Below are 20,925 nucleotides of genomic sequence, written 5' to 3'. Positions count from 1 at the left end.
GATCTAGGTTCCTTTTTGAATCCTGATGACTCTGAACATGGAAAACATTTCAGGAGCCTCCTAAATTTTAATGTAGTACTTTGTTTTTATTCAAATTGACATGGTATTAATTTTTAATGATTTTGTGTCATTAATTGGCATTTTAAATGCATCATGGGTTTTCTTCACTTTTATTATTAAATCGCATTTTATGTTCATTTTTATTATTCTGAATGCAGCACACTTCATAAGCATTTTATCATGTCATTCATACACTCTGTTTAAGGATAAGGAACATTGTAAGCAATTCCATTGAACTTATTTGTCCACTTGGAGACAGCTCAGAGTATCAAGACAAACAATTACATTGATGCTGCAGCTTTGAAACAGTGTTATTGGAACCATGCTTCTATTATACAAACTAACTCTGACCCAAATTAGACAGGAAGAACTTTGACTGAGATTGTCCTGGAACTCTGTTCTGTCCTGCTCTATATCATCCGACATCCTGATAACTAGGCATGGATGAAATTTGCGAACTCGCGTTCCGCAAATTCACTGATTTCCCCGCAAAATCTTCCAAAAAATCTGCGAATTCGCAAATTTTCACTCGAATTTTTTTGAGCTTTGCCCTGGAGTACTTTCTACTGGCTAATCCAGTAAGTGCGCCCTCATTAGATAAATGTATAGTGCTTTTACTGCACTGCAGCTGCGTAAAGGGCCAGAAGATGTGTCTCCAATGACTATGTGTGCCTGTACCACAGGCACAGGCACACATGGACACAGGAGACACATCTTCTGGTCCTTTATGCAGCTACAGTGTAGTAAAAGCACTATGAGGCAGATTTACAAGTCGCTTGCGCCTCTTTTGCGCCTCAGTTGCATCACTTTTGTGACCCAGCGGCAGCACAAAAGATGCGCCATGGTGCTGGGTATTAACAACGTGACACATCTGAGAGATGCGTCACGTTGTAAAGCCCTGCGCCATCAGGAGGCATTCCGGCGCAGGGGAGGGCGTTCCTGCGCAGGAATGCCTCCTAAAAGTGGCTGAGTGAAATCTACAAGATTTCATTCAGTCACTTTTAGGCCAATGCTGCGTCAAAACCCTGCGCCGGCTTGAAGCAGGCGCAAGGCTTGACGCAGCATTGGGGAGATAGGGCCCTCCAGAGCATGCTCCGTTCAAACTGCCCTCTTCATTCAGTCCCATCATGTCGCGTGACATGATTGATGTCTTCCAGGAGAATGTGATTACTCAATTGAAATCTCTGCATAGAAAAATACATTCCAATAAACACAGGTTTGACAGCCAGACCAGCCAATATGATCAACTAGTGGCGAAATTGAGCAAGGACAACAGCGTCATCATTCGTCCCAGTGATAAAGGTGGCAATGTTGTTCTGATGACCCGAACTGGCTCTGACAAAGAAGCCTATAAACAGCTCAATGACAGGCAGCTTTATGAACGGGTCAACATGAGCCAATTGAAGATTTTGCAACAGGATTACCATTGTAAGCTTTCCCAATGGAGGAGCAAGAAACTGCTATAAGAGACGGAATACAGGCACCTCAAAGTAGATTTTCCTACAACACCTCTTATCTACTTTTTACCCAAAGTCCACAAGGACAATGTGAACACCCCTGGTAGACCCATAATCTCTGCTAGGGATGGACTTCTGAAAATATTTTTATTTATATAGACTATTTTCTACAAGGGTATGTCAGACAACTAGAATCCTATATTCAAGATACTGGTGATTTCTTGTTTAAACTGCAGAAAATTAAGTGGGAAACTGATTACTGGTTGATAGCACTTGATGTAACAGCGCTCTATACAAGTGTTAGGCCTACTGATGGAATCACTGCTGTCAATACTTTTTAGCTCTGAGGAGTGCCCTCTTCAGGGATCACAATATCATGTTGGAAGAGATGCTAAGGTATTGTCTAGAAAATAATGTATTTATGTACAATAACCTGCTGTACAGACAACTGCAAGGGGTAGCGATGGGGGCCAGTTTCTTTCCAAGCTATGCCTGTTTGCATATGGGCGCTTGGGAGGAACTGGTCCTCAGAGCAAAATATGATGATGTGTTCAGGACACATGTGATTGCCTGATATCAATTAAACAAAACAAACCTTCCATTTAGACACTTATTTAGCCATTTTTTCATCCAACGACCCTTATATATACATATAAAAAATATTTTTCAGAAAGACACACATTCACTGGATGATGTCATCAGTGATGTCATTTGAGATGTCAACAGTGATGTCATGAGTGATGTCACTGACCATGTCATCAGTGATGTAATATGTGAGGTCATCAGCAGTGGATTGCGGGGGCGTGAGTTATAGTTAGCTGAACTAACTATAACGGGGGAATTTCAATGGTTTTGTATGAGTGAAATGTCCAGCTAACTATAGCGTGTGAACCCTATGGTTTTTTCTGTGAATTTCTGAAGTTTTTTGAATGCGAATTCCTAAGTGTAACATGCCTAAAACCTATGTTTTTTTCACTGCATTTCATAGGTTTTGTAAATGCCAATTTTTAAATGTATTAATTATATTCATTTCTTATTCTACTAATTTCCTTAATTTTTATAATAAGAATTTTTGTTATTTTATTTTTTCAATTATTTTACATATTTTTAATGTAAAATAATATAAAACAAAATTCAAAAATGATTTTTTTATTTTATTTTATTTTTTTCAATATATTACAATTAAATTCTATATATTTACTTTTATTTTTTTTGTGGTAAACGTACGGTATGCGTACAGTGCTCACACCATCCTTTGTATCTGTAATCATACTGTACGTGTACCGGCAAATACTTTACGAATACGTCTTGATGTTCCGCGTCACTTCGGCGCTTCCGCGAGACGTCATGTACGTTTGTACGGCGCACCATACGTGTATTCCGCAAAAGTTTCTTAATGTTTAAAAAGATACATCTATGTATTTAATGTAAATATTGAGGCAAGACATTATCTGAGATAATCATGAAAACTAGTTTTTTTACTTTTAATAAGCGTATATTACTTTTAAAAGCAATTACGCAAATCTCGGGAATACATCGTCCATACGTGCATCATAAGCGTACCGTACGCGCACACCATGTGACTTCAAAACAAGAGATTTGATTGGTTCATAATACTTCCTATTCCAACTGGTGAAAGACCCCACCCATTTTAATCATTCATCTTTGACTCTCACGGAAGAACCATCTCTTTTCTGGAGCTCCTGTGTTTAAGAAGAGCACTTTATTATGGCTGCACTTCAACAAGAAGATTCTTCTGAACACTCTTCAGAAGAGGAATTTGTGGCTGAGGAGGCATAGTCAAATAGGAAAGAAGCTTTAATTTGTAAATGTTCACATTTCCAGATGGAGAGAAGAAGGCGAATGCTGCGAAGATCACCTGCAAGGTGTGTGGGACCACACTATCTAGAGGAGATCCGACCTAAAAATATTCATTTGAAACCGCTATCATGGTTCGACACGTGAAGACCATCCATCCTCGCAATTATGCGAGCGCTTCATGTGATAGGCTGCGGGACGACCCTCCACCAGCTGTTCCCAGCACTTCAACAGCACCATCCACAGCACCATCCAGTCTACATCCTGACATCTGTTCCAATTTTGGAGACTTGATAATTCTTTGTAAATTTTGCAAAGAGACATTGTGCTATGGGGAGCAATCAAGTGATTTGATTTGCAGGCGCAAACAGGAACACCGTTGCTCCTTGCCATTTTTTTTTTTAGGTTGTATTTGTTCCCTTTGGAGACTTTTTTGTTTGAACAGTTCCTTTTGTTCCTTTACAAAAATGTAAAAACTGTTAAAAAAAAATTAAAAATTCAAAACTACCAAAAAAGACAAAAAAAAGGTTATTGTAAGAACTAACTTCACTGGCCAAAAAAGATTTACATTAGTATAATAGTCTGTAAAAGTTTTTTGAATGAATCTATAGTGCATAAGTGATTGAAAGCATGCATTAGTAGTGTATGATGAATGTGAAGTGCAGAACTATAAGGAAGTGCTACAGCATAAGTCTATAACGTGTTTACTTATAGTATACTGTAGTACTTCTGAAGCATTTGAATGTAACATAGGTACATAAATATGCTACAAGTCTATGCTTCCCTTTGCACTGCTGGTGAAACTGCCTGGGTGAATTTGTAAGTGTTAGGGGCAGATTTACAACCCCCTTGCGCCTCTTTTACCCCGTCTTTGCGTCACTTTTGTGATGCAGTGGCGGTGCAAACGATGCACCATGGTGCGAGGTATTTACAACGTGACGCATCTGGGAGATGCGTCACATTGTAAAGCCCTGCGCCAGAAGGAGGCGATACTAAAAGTGGCTGAGTGAAATCTACAAAATTTTGCTCAGTTACTTTTGGGCCCATGCTGCGTCAAAATCCTGCGCCTACTTGAAGCAGGTGTAAGGATTGACACTGCATTATGAGCATAGGGCCCCTGGACCATTGCTGGAGCTGTGTTGTGCTTGTGACGCAACTCCAGCAATGTGCCGCCTTTACGGCACAGATGCATCATGCATCAGTGCCGTTTTTGCCCCATGGTGCCACCCATTGTAAATGCCGCGCATCCATGGTGGTGGTGGCATGGCACACAATAACTGGCATATCCCTAGGGATGCGCCAGTTATTGTGAATCTGCCCCCCAGTGTTTTAATGCAGTGAATGCATTACTACACACTGATGAATGAGTCACTACAACAGTGTAACAGCAGTGACAGAGTGCTTGGTGAAGTTTAAGGATACAGACTGAGGAATGGAAGGTGTGAAATACAAGTGAGCAGGTGGATACAAGACTGCATGTATAGAGCATAGAGGTTTGAAGTACTGCATTTTCTAAGGCGTACTTTGATGCATCAGTACTTGGGTAATGAGTGAATGATTACAGTTCTACAAGGACAGTGCCTGATTGTATTTATAACTGCTTCAGTTTTAGCGAAGTGCACATATAAGCACATACTGCTGAATGGCTCACTACAATATTGAAACAGCAGTGACAGAATGTATGCTGGAAGTGTAAGGATACAGACTGAGGAATTGAAGGTATAAAAGACAAGTTTGCTGGTGTATAGAAGACTGCATGCATACTCTATAGGGGTTTACAGCAGTCCATGCCCTAAGGCCTACTTAGATGCATGAGTATTTAGGTACTGACCGGATGATAACAGTTCTGCAAGGAGAGTGCCTGACTGAATTTATAAGTGCTTCAGTTTCAGCAAAATGCATAGATAAACACATACTGCTGAATGGCTCACTACAATACTGAAACACTAGTGACAGATTGTTAGGTGGAAGAGTAAGGATACAGACTGGGGAATTGAAGTTATAAAAGACAAGTTTGCAGGTGCATAGAAGACTGCATGCATAGTCTATAGGGGTTTGAAGCAGGCCATGCCCTAAGGTCTACTTTGCTGCATGAGTTCTTAGATACTGACTGAATGACTACAGTTCTGCAAGGAGAGTGCCTGACTGAATATATAACTGCTTCAGTTATAGCACAGTGCATAGATAAGCACATACTGCTAAATGGCTCACTACAATACTGAAACACCAGTGACAGAGCAGTTGGTGGAAGTGTAATGATACCGACTGGGGAATTGAAGTTATACAAGACAAGTTTGCAGGTGCATAGAAGACTGCATGCATACTACATAGGGATTTGTAGCAGTCCATGCCCTAAGGCCTACTTTGCTGCATGAGTACTTGGGTACTGACTGAATGATTACAGTTCTGCAAGTAGAGTGCCTGACTGAATTTATAACAGCTTCAGTTTTAGTTCAGTGTATAGATAAGCACATACTGCTGAATGGCTCACTACAATACTGAAACAGCAGTGTCAGAGTGTTTGGTGGAAGTTTCAGTATACAGACTGTGTAAATAAAGGTATACAATTCAAGTTTGCAGGTGCATAGAAGACTGCATGCATAGTCTATAGGGGTTTGAAGCAGTCCATGCCCTAAGGCCTACTTTGCTGCATGAGTACTTAGATACTGACTGAATGACTACAGTTCTGCAAGGAGAGTGCCTGACTGAATATATAACTGCTTCACTTATAGCACAGTGCATAGATAAGCACATACTGCTGAATGGCTCACTACAATACTGAATCAGCAGTGATAGAGTGTTCGGTGGAAGTGTAAGGATACAGACTGAGGAAATGAAGGTCTGAAAGACATGTTTGCAGGTGCATAGAAGACTGCATGCATAGTCTATAGGGGTTTGAAGAAGTCCATGCCCTAAGGCCTACTTTGCTGCATGAGTACTTAGGTACTGACTGGATGATAACAGTTCTGCAAGGAGAGTGCCAGACTGAATTTATAACAGCTTCAGTTTTAGCACAGTGCATATATAATCGAATACTGCTGAATGGCTTACTACAAAACTGAAACAGCAGTGACAGAGTGTTTACTGGAAGTGTTAGGATACAGACTGGGGAATTGAAGGTCTAAAAGACAAGTTTGCAGGTGCATAGAAGACTGCATGCATATTGTATAGGGTTTTGAAGCAGTCCATGCCCTAAGACCTACTTTCTCGCATGAGTACTTGGGTACTGACTAAATGATTACAGTTCTGCCAGGAGAGTGCCTGACTGAATTTATAATTGCTTCAGTTTTAGCTCATTGAATAGATAAGCACATACTGCTGAATGGCTCACTACAATACTGAAACAGCAGTGACAGAGTGTTTGCTGGAAGTGAAAGGATACAGACTGGGGAATTGAAGGTATAAACAACAGGTTTGCTGGTGCATAGAAGACTGCATGCATAGTCTAGAGGGGCTTGAAGTAGTCCATGCCCTAAGGCCTACTTTGCTGCATGAGTACTTAGGTACTGACTGGATGATAATAGTTCTGCAAGGAGAGTGCCTGCCTGAATTTATAAGTGCTTCAGTTTTAGCAAAATGCATAGATAAGCACATACTGCTGAATGGCTCACTACAATACTGAAACACTAGTGACATATTGTTAGGTGGAAGTGTAAGGATACAGACTGGGGAATTGAAGGTATAAAAGACTAGTTTGCAGGTGCATAGAAGACTGCATGCATGGTCTATAGGGGTTTGAAGCAGTCCATGCCCTAAGGCCTGCTTTGCTGCATGAATACTTAGATACTGACTGAATGACTACAGTTCCGCAAGGAGAGTGCCTGACTGAATATATAACTGCTTCACTTATAGCACAGTGCATAGATAAGTACATACTGCTGAATGTCTCACTACAATACTGAATCAGCAGTGATACAGTGTTTGGTGGAAGTGTAAGGATACAGACTGAGGAAATGAAGGTATACAAGACATGTTTTCAGGTGCATAGAACATTGCATTGATAGTGTAGAGGGGTTGGAAGCAGTCCATGCCCTAAGGCCTACTTTCTCACATGAGTACTTGGGTACTGACTAAATGATTATAGTTCTGCAAGGAGAGTGCCTGACTGAATTTATAACTGCTGCAGTTTTAGCACAGTGCATAGATAAACACATACTGCTGAATGGCTCACTTCAATACTGAATCAGCAGTGACAGAATGTTTGGTGGAAATGTAAGGATACTGACTGGGGAATTGATGGTATAAAAGACATGTTTGCAGGTGCATAGAAGACTGCATGCATATTCTATAGGGCTTTGAATCAGTCCATGCCCTAAGGCCTTCTATGCTGCATGAGTACTTGGGTACTGACTGGATGATTACAATTCTGCAAGGAGAGTGCCAGACTGAATTTATAACAGCTTCAGTTTTAGCACAGTGCATACATAAGCACATACAGCTGAATGGCTCACTACAATACTGAAACAGCAGTGACAGAGGGTTTGCTGGAAGTGTAAGGATACAGACTGGGGAATTGAAGGTATAAAATACAAATTTGCAGGTGCATAGAAGACTGCATGCATAGTGTATAGGAGGTGGAAGCAGTCCATGCTCTAATGCCTGTTTTGCTGCAAAAATATTGGGGACTGCCTGAATGATTACAGTTCTGCAAGGAGAGTGCCTGATTGAATTCAAAGAACTAATGTGACTGCACACATTCCAGAAATATAAATACTGCATTTTACTGTACAACCATGAGTCATTTTGCAAATACAAAGGCAAAAAGTAATTTTTAATTCAATCAAAACTTGAAAAAGGATAGATTTGTTAGCACTTTGTGTCTGCAAACACAAAACATACAACAATGCTTCACTCAGAAGAATTCCTAAATGCACACATACGCACAGTGTGACTCTAGACAAAAAATATTAGACCTTGCATTTCATCAAAACACATTTACTAGTCTAGAAACGGTAAAGTGACTAAACACAATCTATATATATGACTGCTGCATTTTACTATACAATCCTGATTCATTTTGCAAATACATGAACAATGTACTGCATTATTGGTGCCGACATTACTTCAAAAAAGTGACACAATACAGCCACAAAGAGGCACAAGTGGCTTGTAAATCTGCCCCAGAGTGTATGCAGCAGTGTATATATGCTGACTTGGAAATTTTAGATTTGAAACACAAGTGTCATACTAGACAAGCAACCGTATAAATTACTCTTGAATAGCTAACATGACTGCACGCATTCCAGAAATATAAATACTGCATTTTACTGTACAACCATGAGTCATTTTGCAAATACAAAAGCAATAACTAGTTTCTAATTCTCTCAAAACACATTTACTAATCTAGAAATGGTAAAGGGACTGCACACATTCCATATACATAACTACTACATTTCAGTGCACAACCCTGACTCATTTTGCAAATACATAAGCAATTTGCTGCATTATTTGTGCCAACATTGCATCACAAAAGTGAAGCAGTGGCAGCGCAAAGACGCCCAAGAGGCGTGTAAACCTGCCCCAGAGATTATGCAGTAGTGTATGTATACTGATTGCAAAATTGTTGATTTGAAACACAAGCCTAATTCTAAACAAGCAACACTATTAACTACTCTAGACAGCACACATTCTATATTTTTTATTACTGCACTTTACTGTACAAAGATGACTCACCAAACACATTAACTTACCAAATGGTTTTATCACAATGGTTATCCAAATGCAGACCAACTCAGAATGTGATTCTACACACTTTAGAAGGATAAAAACATTACTTTTACTAAAAACAAAATGCACCACATTCATTCCCTTACACATTATCAACTCACCTTTCAAATTGATTTGTAGATTTAAAAGAATGCCAGTCATCCAGCAGATATGCTTATACAGAATCTATGTACTTCAGTGTTCTTAGCAAAACCAAAAAAAAGCACACTTTCCTTCTCAATTTACACATATATACATGTTAATAACAAATCAAACTGCTTCGCACATTAATTCAAAACCAAATACACATTTCTATTGTCTGAACATTTGAACCCTTCTCAGCTGAAATAACATTGAACCCTACCCCCCATTTGTTTTGTGCTGTTACTATACTAACAGATCATGCAAAACTCAACTGACCACAGAGGTGAAAAGTACAGCATACTGTAAAACACTCCTCCTAAACAAGTTTAGACTCTGCATAGGTATTTATAAGTACCAATAAAGAGAAAAGCTCTTGTTAAAACCAACCAACATCTAAACACATAAGCTTGATAGGTATCTGAACATTTCTTTTTCTTGCTAAGGTACACGTACGGAACGACTTAGAATCCTTTCAGTATATGTGATACAGCCGTGCATGGCACGCGTACTCTAATTTTACAGTAAAAAAAAACCCTAACACTAATTTTAATTATCCCCGGGGACCCCATCCCCCGGGGCTCATACAAAACATTGGGGATTGTGGGGGGATCCCCAATGCCCCCATGGTCCCAGCCGGCTTCCCACGTCCTTCAGGAGCCGGCATTGCTTTTCTGCATAGGGAGCAGCTAACATGCTGCTCCCCATGCAGAAAAGCAATCGACTATGGTTTTTGGAAGAGAGAGCAGGTTACTCAAGCCCTACCATACCAAACTGTGTCCCGGGGTAGGCACCCTGGGACACTGAAGGAGCTGGCCCTGGGGGTGGCGGTCCCCGGGGCTGCGGGGGGCCATGAGCCCCCCTCAATCATAATGTAATAACCCCGGGGGTCGGGGCCTAGTGCGCTCCCCATATTATTTTAAAAAAGCCCCAGGGTAGCGGTACCCAGGGCTGGGGGGCTCCTCTTTCCCCCACTACAATAAACACTTTGCACCCAGGACTTGGCCCCCCGGGGCTAATTGCCATGCAAGTAAGACGCGTTTTTTTTCTTTTTCACGGCGTACGCGTACCGTACACGTATCGCGTAATTTAAAAAATATATATATTTTTTTTAGGACTTGAGGGTCCTTGTGGGACACCCAGAGCAGGCCTAGGGGGTCAAGAATCCTATGGCAAATAACAACGTTTTCCTCTCAATCTACACACTCAATCTACACACATATACAAATAAACAGCAAATCACATTTATTCCCACATTAAATCAAGAGAAATCAAACATTTCGATTGCTTGAACATTTGAACCCTTTCCAACTGACAAAACTTTCAAACTTTCAACCCTACCCCCATTCTGCCTTAGAAAAACTTCAGGGAACACTTAACTGAGCACACAGGTGAAAAGTTCATCAAACAATGTTGCAAATCAAAACAGCAAGTGTGCTTGACTTTTCAATATACCAGCTAATCTTCAGTAACGTTCTTGTCTAACAGTTTTTGTTAACCAATAAATAGCAGGCTTTTAAAAAACAGAACATTGCACCCTTGCTTTCTGTGAAAAATGTTTTCAAACAACCAATCATTTCTTTTTTTTTTCAAAACTGCATCTTATCCACCATTTTAGAAAAATCTTACTTTTCAAACTGCCATTTCATTTACAGACACCATCTGAATGCATCCAGACCTCAAGATGCTTAGAGTGTGGATTGTGGGACACAGCTATATTTTCTGGAGCCAAAGGTACGCAGAACAGAAAGGAATTCACAAAGACCTAGGTTTATGAAACGTAGACATTAAATGTATTGGACAGAGATTGTTAAAGTGGCACCAATTGATGCCATTGGTGAAATCCTTTTTACATCTCCAACATCCTGACCTCATAATTGTGCACTGTGGTGGCAATTACCTAGGCACTTTCACTGGGGTAGGTCTGGAAATGTTTGTGAAGGACACCTTTACAAAACTGATGTCACTTTTCCCCCAAACTGCCTTTGTGTATTTTAACATATGCCAAAGACAGAATAGAACTGGTCCAATCAACATCTTAAAAAATAAACTTGATAAATCTCTCAAAAATATTTTTCTTTTTCTTGCTTAGGTACGCGTACGGTGCGCCTTAGGAATCAGGCATCATATGTCGTATGGTACGTGTACCAAACTCGTACACACCAGAAGTGATACAAAATATTAGGAGGGGGGTTGCATGGTCCCCATCCTGAGGCTGCTTTTAGCCCCGGGGACCCCATCTCCCACGGCTCTGTCTCATTTAAAAAAAAAATTGGGGGGAGCGAGTCTGTGTGGCCTCTTCTGGCCCTGGGGACCCCATCCTCGGGGGAAGCCTACATCCTTTTTTAAATTAAGAAATATATATCTATATATATATATATATATATAATATTTGAGGAGGGGGGTGTGTGGCCATCCTCCCGGGCCACTTCTTGCCCTGGAGACCCCGTCCCCCGGGGCTGGCCCACTTAGTTGGGGACTGTGGGGGCGTCTCCTATCCCCCCAAGGTTCCTGCCTGCTCCCCGCATCATTCGGAGCCAGCATTGATTTTCGTCAGCTAACATGTTGCTCCCCCTGACAAAAAGCAATCTGCTTTCCTGTTTGAAAGAGAGAGCAGATTAACCTGCTCTCTCTTCCAAATAGGAAAGCAGTTTGCTATGGTAAGGTTTTGGCCCCCCCCACAGGTATTTTTTTTTAAAACAAGCCCCAGGGGGTGGCGGTTCTTTTGGCTGCGTGGGGCCCGTGAGCCACCTGCATACGTATTGTTAAAACCCCGGGGGGGGGGTGGTCCCTGGGGTTGGGGGGCCCCCATTATAAATGAAAACATTGCCCCTGGAATTTGGCCCCCGCGGTAAATTAATAATAATGGGGGCTTTGTATTTTTTTCTTTTTCACGCCGTACGCGTACAACGCGATTTTTAAATATATATTAATATATATATGAACACCAAATCCTACTCCATCTGAAGAGGGCACGTACACAAGGCTGTGAGGATACAGCAATATTTATTTTCTTGGGTCTCCCCCGAACCTGCGACCAGAGAGACGCGTTTCGGCTGCGCAGTCGCCAATAGGTAGTTATAGTTACGACCTATTTTCCATAGGAATCCGCAACATTCTATTTGGAATAACTATGGCGCCGGTTGATGAATCATTGTGAAATTTTCAAAACTTATGGCCAGCTCTGGTCTGCTCCTATCCTGAATGCCTCGGGGTGATTCGTTGTATGTGGGCCAAGAAAAAAGGGGGGGCCCAAACAAGTTTTCCCCGTGCAATTTTCTATAGGAACTTTTAATCGCAGCTACAGCCTAAACAGCGGAATGGAATTACACTAAATTGGCCAAAGAGGTAGTCCTTGGCTCACACTCGTGCCTTCTGGTTAAATGGTGTAAATCTGTTCAGTAGTTTTTTAAATATTAAAGGGAAAATATATATATATATATATATATATATATATATATATATATATATATATATATATATATATATATATATATATATATATATATATATATATATATATATATATATGGGTGGAGCCTAAAAACACTCCTCACTGTGAGATCTGATTGGCTGTCAGCACTTCATCCAAGAAGTGTTGGCAGCCATCTTGGGACCAATATACATGATATCACTTCATTAAAAAGCAATGCAGTTATTAGAAGGTTTTAAGACTTTAGTTACATTATGAATCATTTGTTGATGGTACCATACTAATTTTAGGAATTGTGGTGTGTTCTAAGGTGATTTTACCATGTTAAAAAGCCTTCTGCTGGGATATCATAAATCATGTTTGAGAGAAATCTATTTTCTCATGCTTTTTCCACTGAGGTTTGGAAGGTGATCTATAAGCTAAACTGAGAGTATATTTAACTGTAAAATCACATTATCCTTCTCAGTCTTTTGAGAATGAAATCTGACATTCTCAGTAAAACATGTACATTCCAAAAGAACAGAGACTGACAGTTGATTCCTTTGTGTTCTACTGCAGCTTCCCAGAGTGTTCTAAAGAACAACTAGATTGCTAACAGCCTTACTTATGACAAAAGTATAGCACACATGAAGCCATCTTGATTGGAATAAAGGTGTAACTCCTAAAACATTTAATTTAAAAAGGAACAAAATAAGGGGGTTCATTTTGCCACAGAAATTGTGATTAGTGCTGCAGAAAGAAAAATTAGTGCACATTTTGAGGGACTTCTCAAATCCTCTTCTATTTTATTTAAAAGAAATTCTGATATGCAGACTGAAACATGTACTTTCAATACCAGCAGCAGTCCTAACATTCAGAATTCATGGCAAATGTGTGACACATCTGAATGCCTTCTCGATGGAACCAAAGTAAAACACTATTAAATGAGGAAATTAGGAAACTTCATTACAAATAAGTCTCCCAAGATGGCGGCCAGAGACAAAAGAGCCAAAATGTAGCACACATTTCTCCCAGATGTGGCCCAAGTATAGCCCAATTACAGAATGTCTCAGAGTGTTCTAAAGAACAACTAGAGCGCCAACAGTCTTACTTATGACAAAAGTATGGAATACCTGAAGCCCTCTTGATTGGAATAAAGTGGTAACACTTAAAACATTTATTTAGCAAAAGAATAGAATAGAATAGAATAGAAAATATGTGAATTTATACAGTGCGAATTGCTGCCCGGAGGCGTCCAAGCGCTAAGAGAGAACCAGAACCCTCGAGAGAGCTTATAAGGGAGGCTAGGTTAAAGTTAGTTGGGCAGGTTAAATAGGAAGGTTTTCAGCTGGTTGCGGAAAGCAGAAGGATTGGAGTTGGCCTTGAGATGCAGAGGGAGGGAGTTCCAGGACCTAGCTGCACTATGGGAAAACGTCCTGGCTCCAGATATGGACATTTTTATTCTAGGGGCCGTTGCTAGAAAGGTCTGACTGGAGCGGAGGCTTCTGCTGGGGGAGTAGTGGGTGATTAGGTCACGGGTGATCCTAGGACCAGTGTTCCAGAAGGCCTGGTGTGCTATACACATTGCCTTGAACAGAACTCTCTGGCGCACCGGTAGCCAATGAAGGCTTACCTGCCCGGCCCTCACTGATTGTCTGCGGGGGAGATCAAGTAATATGCGTGCTGCGCAATTCTGCACTGTCTGGAGCCTACGCAGACTGTATTCTGGGGCACCGAGGTAGAGCACATTGTTTAAGTCAAGGCATGACTGTATTAACCCCTGTATGGCCACCTGTTTGGCTTCCATGGGGAGGAGGGGGAGGATTTTCTTTAACATCCTCATGATGCCAAAACAGGTGGATGAAAGTTTAGAGGCCTGCACGTTAAAAGACAGGGATCTGTCCAACCAGACTCCGAGACTCTTAGTAAATACATTTTAAATTGTACCTGCATCTCTCATTAAAATATTTGGGCACCCTTTACTCCTATCTTTGGGCTAACCGAGGGCCGATTGAGGGCTCTACTCGGTATCAGACACCTTACCCGGGGGTGACGACTTTGGCCGCCATCTTTGGGTGAGAGGCTGATTAGCGCACTAGTGGTCGGGCGAGTGGCGGCCCGAGCGCTACAAAAGAAATCTACATTCAGAGCATTCTGCTTAGATCTCAGAGCTCCTGAGGCGAAAAGCCGGGAGTTAGGTCCTCTTCTTCTTTCCTGCATTACTCTCGTAGGCCAAGAGGCAGTGAGGCAGTGAGAATTTTAAAACACTGTGATTTTGCGTTTTTGTGAATAAATTTTAAATTGTACCTGCATCTCTCATTAAAATATTTGGGCACCCTTTACTCCTATCTTTGGGCTAACCGAAGGCCGATTGAGGGCTCTACTCGGTATCAGACACCTTCCCCGGGGGTGACGACTTCGGCTGCCATCTTAGGGTGAGAGGCTGGTTAGAGCACTAGTGGTCGGGCGAGTGGCAGCCCGAGCGCTAGAAAAGAAATCTACGTTCAGAGCATTCTGTTTAGAACTCAGAGCTCCTGAGGCGAAAAGCCGGGAGTTAGGTCCTCTTCTTCTTTCCTGCATTACTCTCGTAGGCCAAGAGGCAGTGAGGCAGTGAGAATTTTAAAACACTGTGATTTTGCGTTTTTGTAAATAAATTTTAAATTGTACATGCATCTATCATTAAAATATTTGGGCACCCTTTACTCCTGTCTTTGGGCTAACCGAGGGCCGATTGAGGGCTCTACTCGGTATCAGACACCTTCCCCGGGGGTGACGACTTCGGCCTCCATCTTAGGGTGAGAACTGGTTAGCGCACTAGTGGTCGGGCGAGTGGCGGCCCGAGCGCTACAAAATGAAGGTGTTCTCCCGTCCGCGCAGCGGGCGCGCCAATGGCGCGCCGGAGGCGCGCCAGAGGCAAGCCCGTCTGGGCCCGTCCGGGCCAGACCGGGCCTAGGGCCAGATACTATGCCGATGGACACTCAACATTTGACTGGTTATTCGAGGGAATACCTTATGGAGCTCCGAGATCAGGGTGATTCACTTTGTTGCCAGTTTGAACATTTTGATCCACTATATAGGACATGTACACGATGTGCTACTTCTATCTTGGCCAGAGACAGCGGTAGGCAGGTCTATAGCAACCTCTGCATGGCGCTTTTGAACTGCAGGTCTCTTCCAAAACATGCCATTGAGATCAACCTTATGCTCCAAGAAGGGGGTCTCGATGTGCTGTTTCTAACTGAAACATGGCTCTCTTCTACCTCTGAGTTTGATATTGCTGCTGCCCTCCCGGATGGTTTCCTCATGCAGTGCTTACACAGACAACAGGGGAAAGGAGGGGGTCTTGCTATAGTCTACAAAGACAAATGTAACTGCAGAATTGAAGATTGTGAAATATCAGACTCAGAGAGTGTTTGTTTCACCATCCAAATAACACCTAACAAATCCCTTTCAGGTCTTCTTATCTATCGCCCGCCGGGCTGCATAAGACAGTTCACAGGATCCCTATTAGAAACTACTTTAACGGCCGCGGCTCTGTCTTCAAGTTTTTTGATTCTAGGAGATTTGAATCTTCATTTTGATGATCCGAATGACAAAGTTGCAACTGATCTCTGTTCAGATCTTAAATCACTTAAGCTAAGGCTTGTAAATAAAGAGGCAACTCATTATAAGGGTCATCTTTTAGACCCTATCTTCTCAAATTGTAATAAGCTTATCTCTACTCCCCCCCTTCCTGTACCATGGTCCGATCACTTTCTAGTCCCATTTTCCTGGAAAACAGGTATAGAGGTACAACGGGCAGCTCCGCCTCGTACTCTGGACAGGGCTTGGCCCAAATTATCTTTGGAAGAGCTGTTTCGAGCACTTGAACAAACTGCCCCTAAAATTGAACCAGACCCATTGGCCACAGATATTAGCTTCTGTAACTGGCTGAACAATTCCCTGGATCAGGTATTACCATTGAAAACAGTAACAAAGAAAAGTAGCACTTTTAAATCTCCATGGTATACCTCAGAGCTCAGAGACCTCAGAAAAATCTGCAAAAAATTAGAACGCAGATGGAGGAAAGACTGGGCAATTAACAATAAAGAGGCATATCGCTCTGCTCTGAGATTATATAAAATCTCCCTGAAAAAAGCACAGGTGGCTTTTTTTGAGAATAAAATCAACTCGACCTCCAACTCTGCGAGAGAAACTTTCAAGATAGTTAAACAACTACTTAAGTGCCTTCCCCTGTTAATACCCTAGATTGCTCAGAAGAAAGATGCAATCAACTTGCGGACTTTTTTGACTCCAAGATAGTAAACATCCTTGAGAGTCTTCCACAGAATCTCCCTGCGCCGGATGATAACACAGATTTGGCACCTATTTCTGGCCCCCGGCTTGACTCTCTGAGCAGTATTACTAGGGAAGATTTTTGTAAAGCCCTATCCTCCATGAAAAGTGGCTCCCTGGCCGATCCTGCGCCTATGTATGTTCTTAAGAAGATTGCAGACACGATTGCCCCAGTGGCAACAGTAATAAACAACAAAAGAGGATTGCCAGTACTGATAACAGAAAAGTAATATATGTGACTTCAAATTCAGTACTTGAAACAACATTCAAGACCGGAGGCTAGTCAATAGCTTTTATTATTCTTTATGATTTTATCAAAAACGATCATATTTTATCAAATACATATTCAAAAAAACAGACATATAAAACGTATTCAGCAGGAGATCAAATTTAGGGAATCATTCACCATGTCAAACATATCACAGACATACAACAAGCAGCCACTCATGGGGGGAAGGGGATACAATGGCTAAGAAAGCTACAAGAAATACAAAAAATTCAATATTTACAATATAATACCAGCCACGAAACAAGAAGAAAAGCCAAAGTCTGCGAAGCACTTAAACAGTATTATCACTTGATATTTAGTCAAACACAAAGTACATTCCTATATCCAGGTCAAATATCCAAGATACTTTGTAAAACATTAGAAAAAGGTAATGTACACAAAATAGTGATAAGCAGCAAAAATCATATCATTAGAGCTTATCACTCTTGCAGACAGCGATATGGCTGGGGCCTACGCGTTTCGAATCCCTTTGATTTATGGGGATTCTCTTCAGGGCCTTTGATGTTCTCACAAAGCAGAGATGCAAGGGGCATGGAGGCCTCAACTGCCTAACGGGATGGGATGTAACAGAATCTTCTCTATTGGAAAAGGCTTTTCTCAGAGGAGGGGCCGGGTGACAGAAATTAGTAGTGGAGAACCTAGTGAAGTTCGTCCGAAAGATGCAATGTATGCAGTCGCCGAAGATAAACACTCACATGGGCCGTCGAGAACAATAATTCGAGTTCGGTATAGAAAAACAATTTACGAAGAGTTTCAGTGGGCGCCTTATTAATGTTTGCCGGAGTCTTTCGATGGGCGTGGTATCAGTCGCGGTGGCTGGTGACACGCAGGATTCCGCGCAGGGCGGGTCGCAAGAGTATTTCAATTCAAAACGCCAGCATCTTTACAACGCTCGGCCAGCGGGAATTAATTTTTAATGGTTGAGAATGAATAGTCGGACTCGGAGGCGTCTGTGACAGCACTGAACACTGGCTCATGCGCAGTGGCAACAGAGCATCTTAATGCCTCCTTTACTTGTGGGGTCGTGCCACCCAGCTGGAAAAGGCAAGGGTCAAAACCCTTTTCAAAAAACCAGGGCTTGACCCCTTGGACCTGGCCAATTTCCGCCCCATTTCACTGTTACCCGGCCTGAGTAAGATCGCTGAAAAAATGGTGAATCAGCAGCTCTCCGGATTGCTGGAAAACAATCAGCTGCTGAATAATTCTCAAACTGGCTTTCGTCCGGGGCAAGGGACGGACACAGCCCTTATAGTGGTAGCAGAAGAGGCAAGGTGCATCTTAGATTCAGGAGTATCCGCTGTTATGATCCTCCTGGATCTAAGCGCTGCATTTGATACGGTGGATCATAAAATTCTAACGCACCGTCTCGCCAAACTGGGCGTTGCAGGAACGGCCCTTAAGTGGCTTACATCCTTTCTGAATAATCGCTTTTTCAGAATCTGGGAAGGTGGTATGCTGTCTAAATCTACCCCCCTCCAGTGTGATGTCCCGCAGGGCTCTTCATTGAGCCCTACTTTGTTCAACGTTTATATGGCCTCACTGGAGGAAGTAGTCGCCCCCTTTGGGATTAAAACAGTCACCTATGCGGACGACACCCAACTAGTCGTCTCGCTAACCCAACAAGAAGGATGTTTGGATAATCTCTCCGCCTGCCTTGTTGAGATATTCTCTTGGATGTCCAGTTCGCGGCTGAAACTCAATGGAGCGAAAACAGAGATTATGCTCCTCGGTCATCATCTTACATCTTTCCCCAAAGCCGCCTGGCCCTCCTGCCTAGGTGAGCTGCCCATACCAAAAGACAAAATTAAAAGCTTAGGGGTGTGGCTTGAGCCCGATCTGACTTTTAAGACACATGCACAGAAAGTTGCAGGGACCTGCTTCGGACTGCTCCGGTCAGTGCGGAAAGTTCTCCCTCTTTTGCCTCCCCAGTCCAGGACACTTCTGATTCAGGGGTCAATACTATCGAGACTTGACTACAGTAACGCCCTGTTTCTGGCAGCCCCTGAAGCCACCTTTTACATTCTTCAACGGGTGCAGAATGCAGCAGCCAGGATGCTTGCGGGTACGTCAAGAAGATCTTCGGCCAGACCGGCCCTGAGAGCACTCCATTGGCTGCCAATACGCGAAAGAGTCATCTTTAAAGCGCTATGCGTCACCCATAGGGCTCTGCAGGGCAAAGGACCTCCGATTCTCAGGAGCCTGATATGCCCGTATAAATCATCCCGGGCTCTCCGGTCGGACCGTGGTAATCTTGCAAGGGTCCCCAGAGTTATGAAGGCACGCACAGGGGGTCGCCGTTTTCCTTAAATGCAGCAAAAAATTGGAACTCCCTCCCCAATTGGATTCGCGCAGAACCCTGTTATCTTAAGTTTCGAAAGGCACTTAAAACTATTCTTTTTCCTAAGGACTCCTAATTATTGGTTTCATCCTCAGTTTGCTTTTTGTTCTATTTTCTGTTAGCGCTGGGACACTTTCGGGAAGCCATGCGCTTTATAAATTTAATTAAATTTCATTTCATTATTGTTTTTAGGACTTGGAGGGGGCCCAGACAAAGCGGCCACAGAGAGGCGGGAAGGCTGAGATCTGGGGGGCCTAAGAGCATCAGTTTCACTTTGTCCCCATTCAATTTGAGGGACGATGAGGACATCCAGATCTTCACCTCTTCTAGGCATTCTCTGAGCCCACCTGGTGCAGGCAGGTTGGCTTCCTGCAGCAGTAAGACCACCAGCTGCGTGTCGTCCGCATAAGAGATGATCTTCACCCCAAAAGGACGGACGACCTCAGCCAGTGGCCTCATATACAAGTTAAAAAGTGCAGGGCTAAGGGAGGAGCCCTGGGGAACTCCGCACTTCAGAGGTCTGCTTGTGGACACAGACTCGCCCTCGAACACTCGGAAGGATCTGTCCTCTAGGAAGGACTTAAACCATAACCAGGCTTTGTCCTTGATCCCAGCCCAGAACATGCGCCGCAGCAAGGTGTCGTGGCTGACCGTGTCAAAAGCTGCGTTGAGATCAAGGAGGATCACTGCCACTGATCCTCCTTGATCCAAGATTTTTCTGGCTTCCTCGGTGACCATGAGGAGGGCGGTCTCAGTCCTGTGTTTCGGTCTGAAACCCGTCTGGATGGGGTCTAGTAAGTGGTGGTCTTCTAGGAAGTTTACTAGCTGTTGATTTATATATTTTCCAGGATCTTGCTCACCCATGGGAGCAGGGAAATGGGTCGGTAGTTACCCTGGTCAGTCGGGTCTAGATTAGGCTTTTTTAATAATGATCTGCCCATAGCCTGCTTCCAGACGGTCGGAACAGTGCCAGAAGAGATGGATGCGTTTAAAACCTCCCTGATTGTTGGCAGAGTGGTTTGAGAGGCTGCCATTATTATATCTGGTGGGGCTGGGTCATCAGGGGATCCGGTTTTTACTTTCCGCGCTAAGGATTCCAGGGTAGCGAGATCCAGAGGAGGAAAATGAGTCAAAGTGGGTTGATGTTGACAAGAGGAGGGAGCAGTGGGATCAATGGGCAGGGCTAAGGGGGTGATGTTTTTTGGGGGGAAGGCTGAGAAGATAGTGTTTACTTTCTGGAGAAAGAACTCAGCAATGTTATTGCAGTGGGAGATGGATTTTTCTGCCTGCAGGTTGGGGGAGGGTTTCGTTAATTTTTTAACGATTTGAAAAATTTCCTTAGGTTTTGACTTTGCAAGCAGAATTCTCT

The 20,925-nt window shown here is 42.7% G+C and overlaps 1 pseudogene; it reads left to right on the top strand.

Annotated features, from left to right (window-relative positions):
- Positions 1–1,187: 1,187 nt before the first annotated feature.
- On the top strand, positions 1,188–19,798 carry LOC147724922 (uncharacterized; annotated as a pseudogene).
- The last annotated feature ends 1,127 nt before the right edge of the window (positions 19,799–20,925 follow it).

Source organism: Lissotriton vulgaris, chromosome 4_1, assembly GCF_964263255.1.
Source record: "Lissotriton vulgaris chromosome 4_1, aLisVul1.2, whole genome shotgun sequence".
Classification (NCBI taxonomy): Eukaryota; Metazoa; Chordata; class Amphibia; order Caudata; family Salamandridae; genus Lissotriton; species Lissotriton vulgaris.
This window is presented reverse-complemented; position numbering and strand designations above follow the sequence as displayed.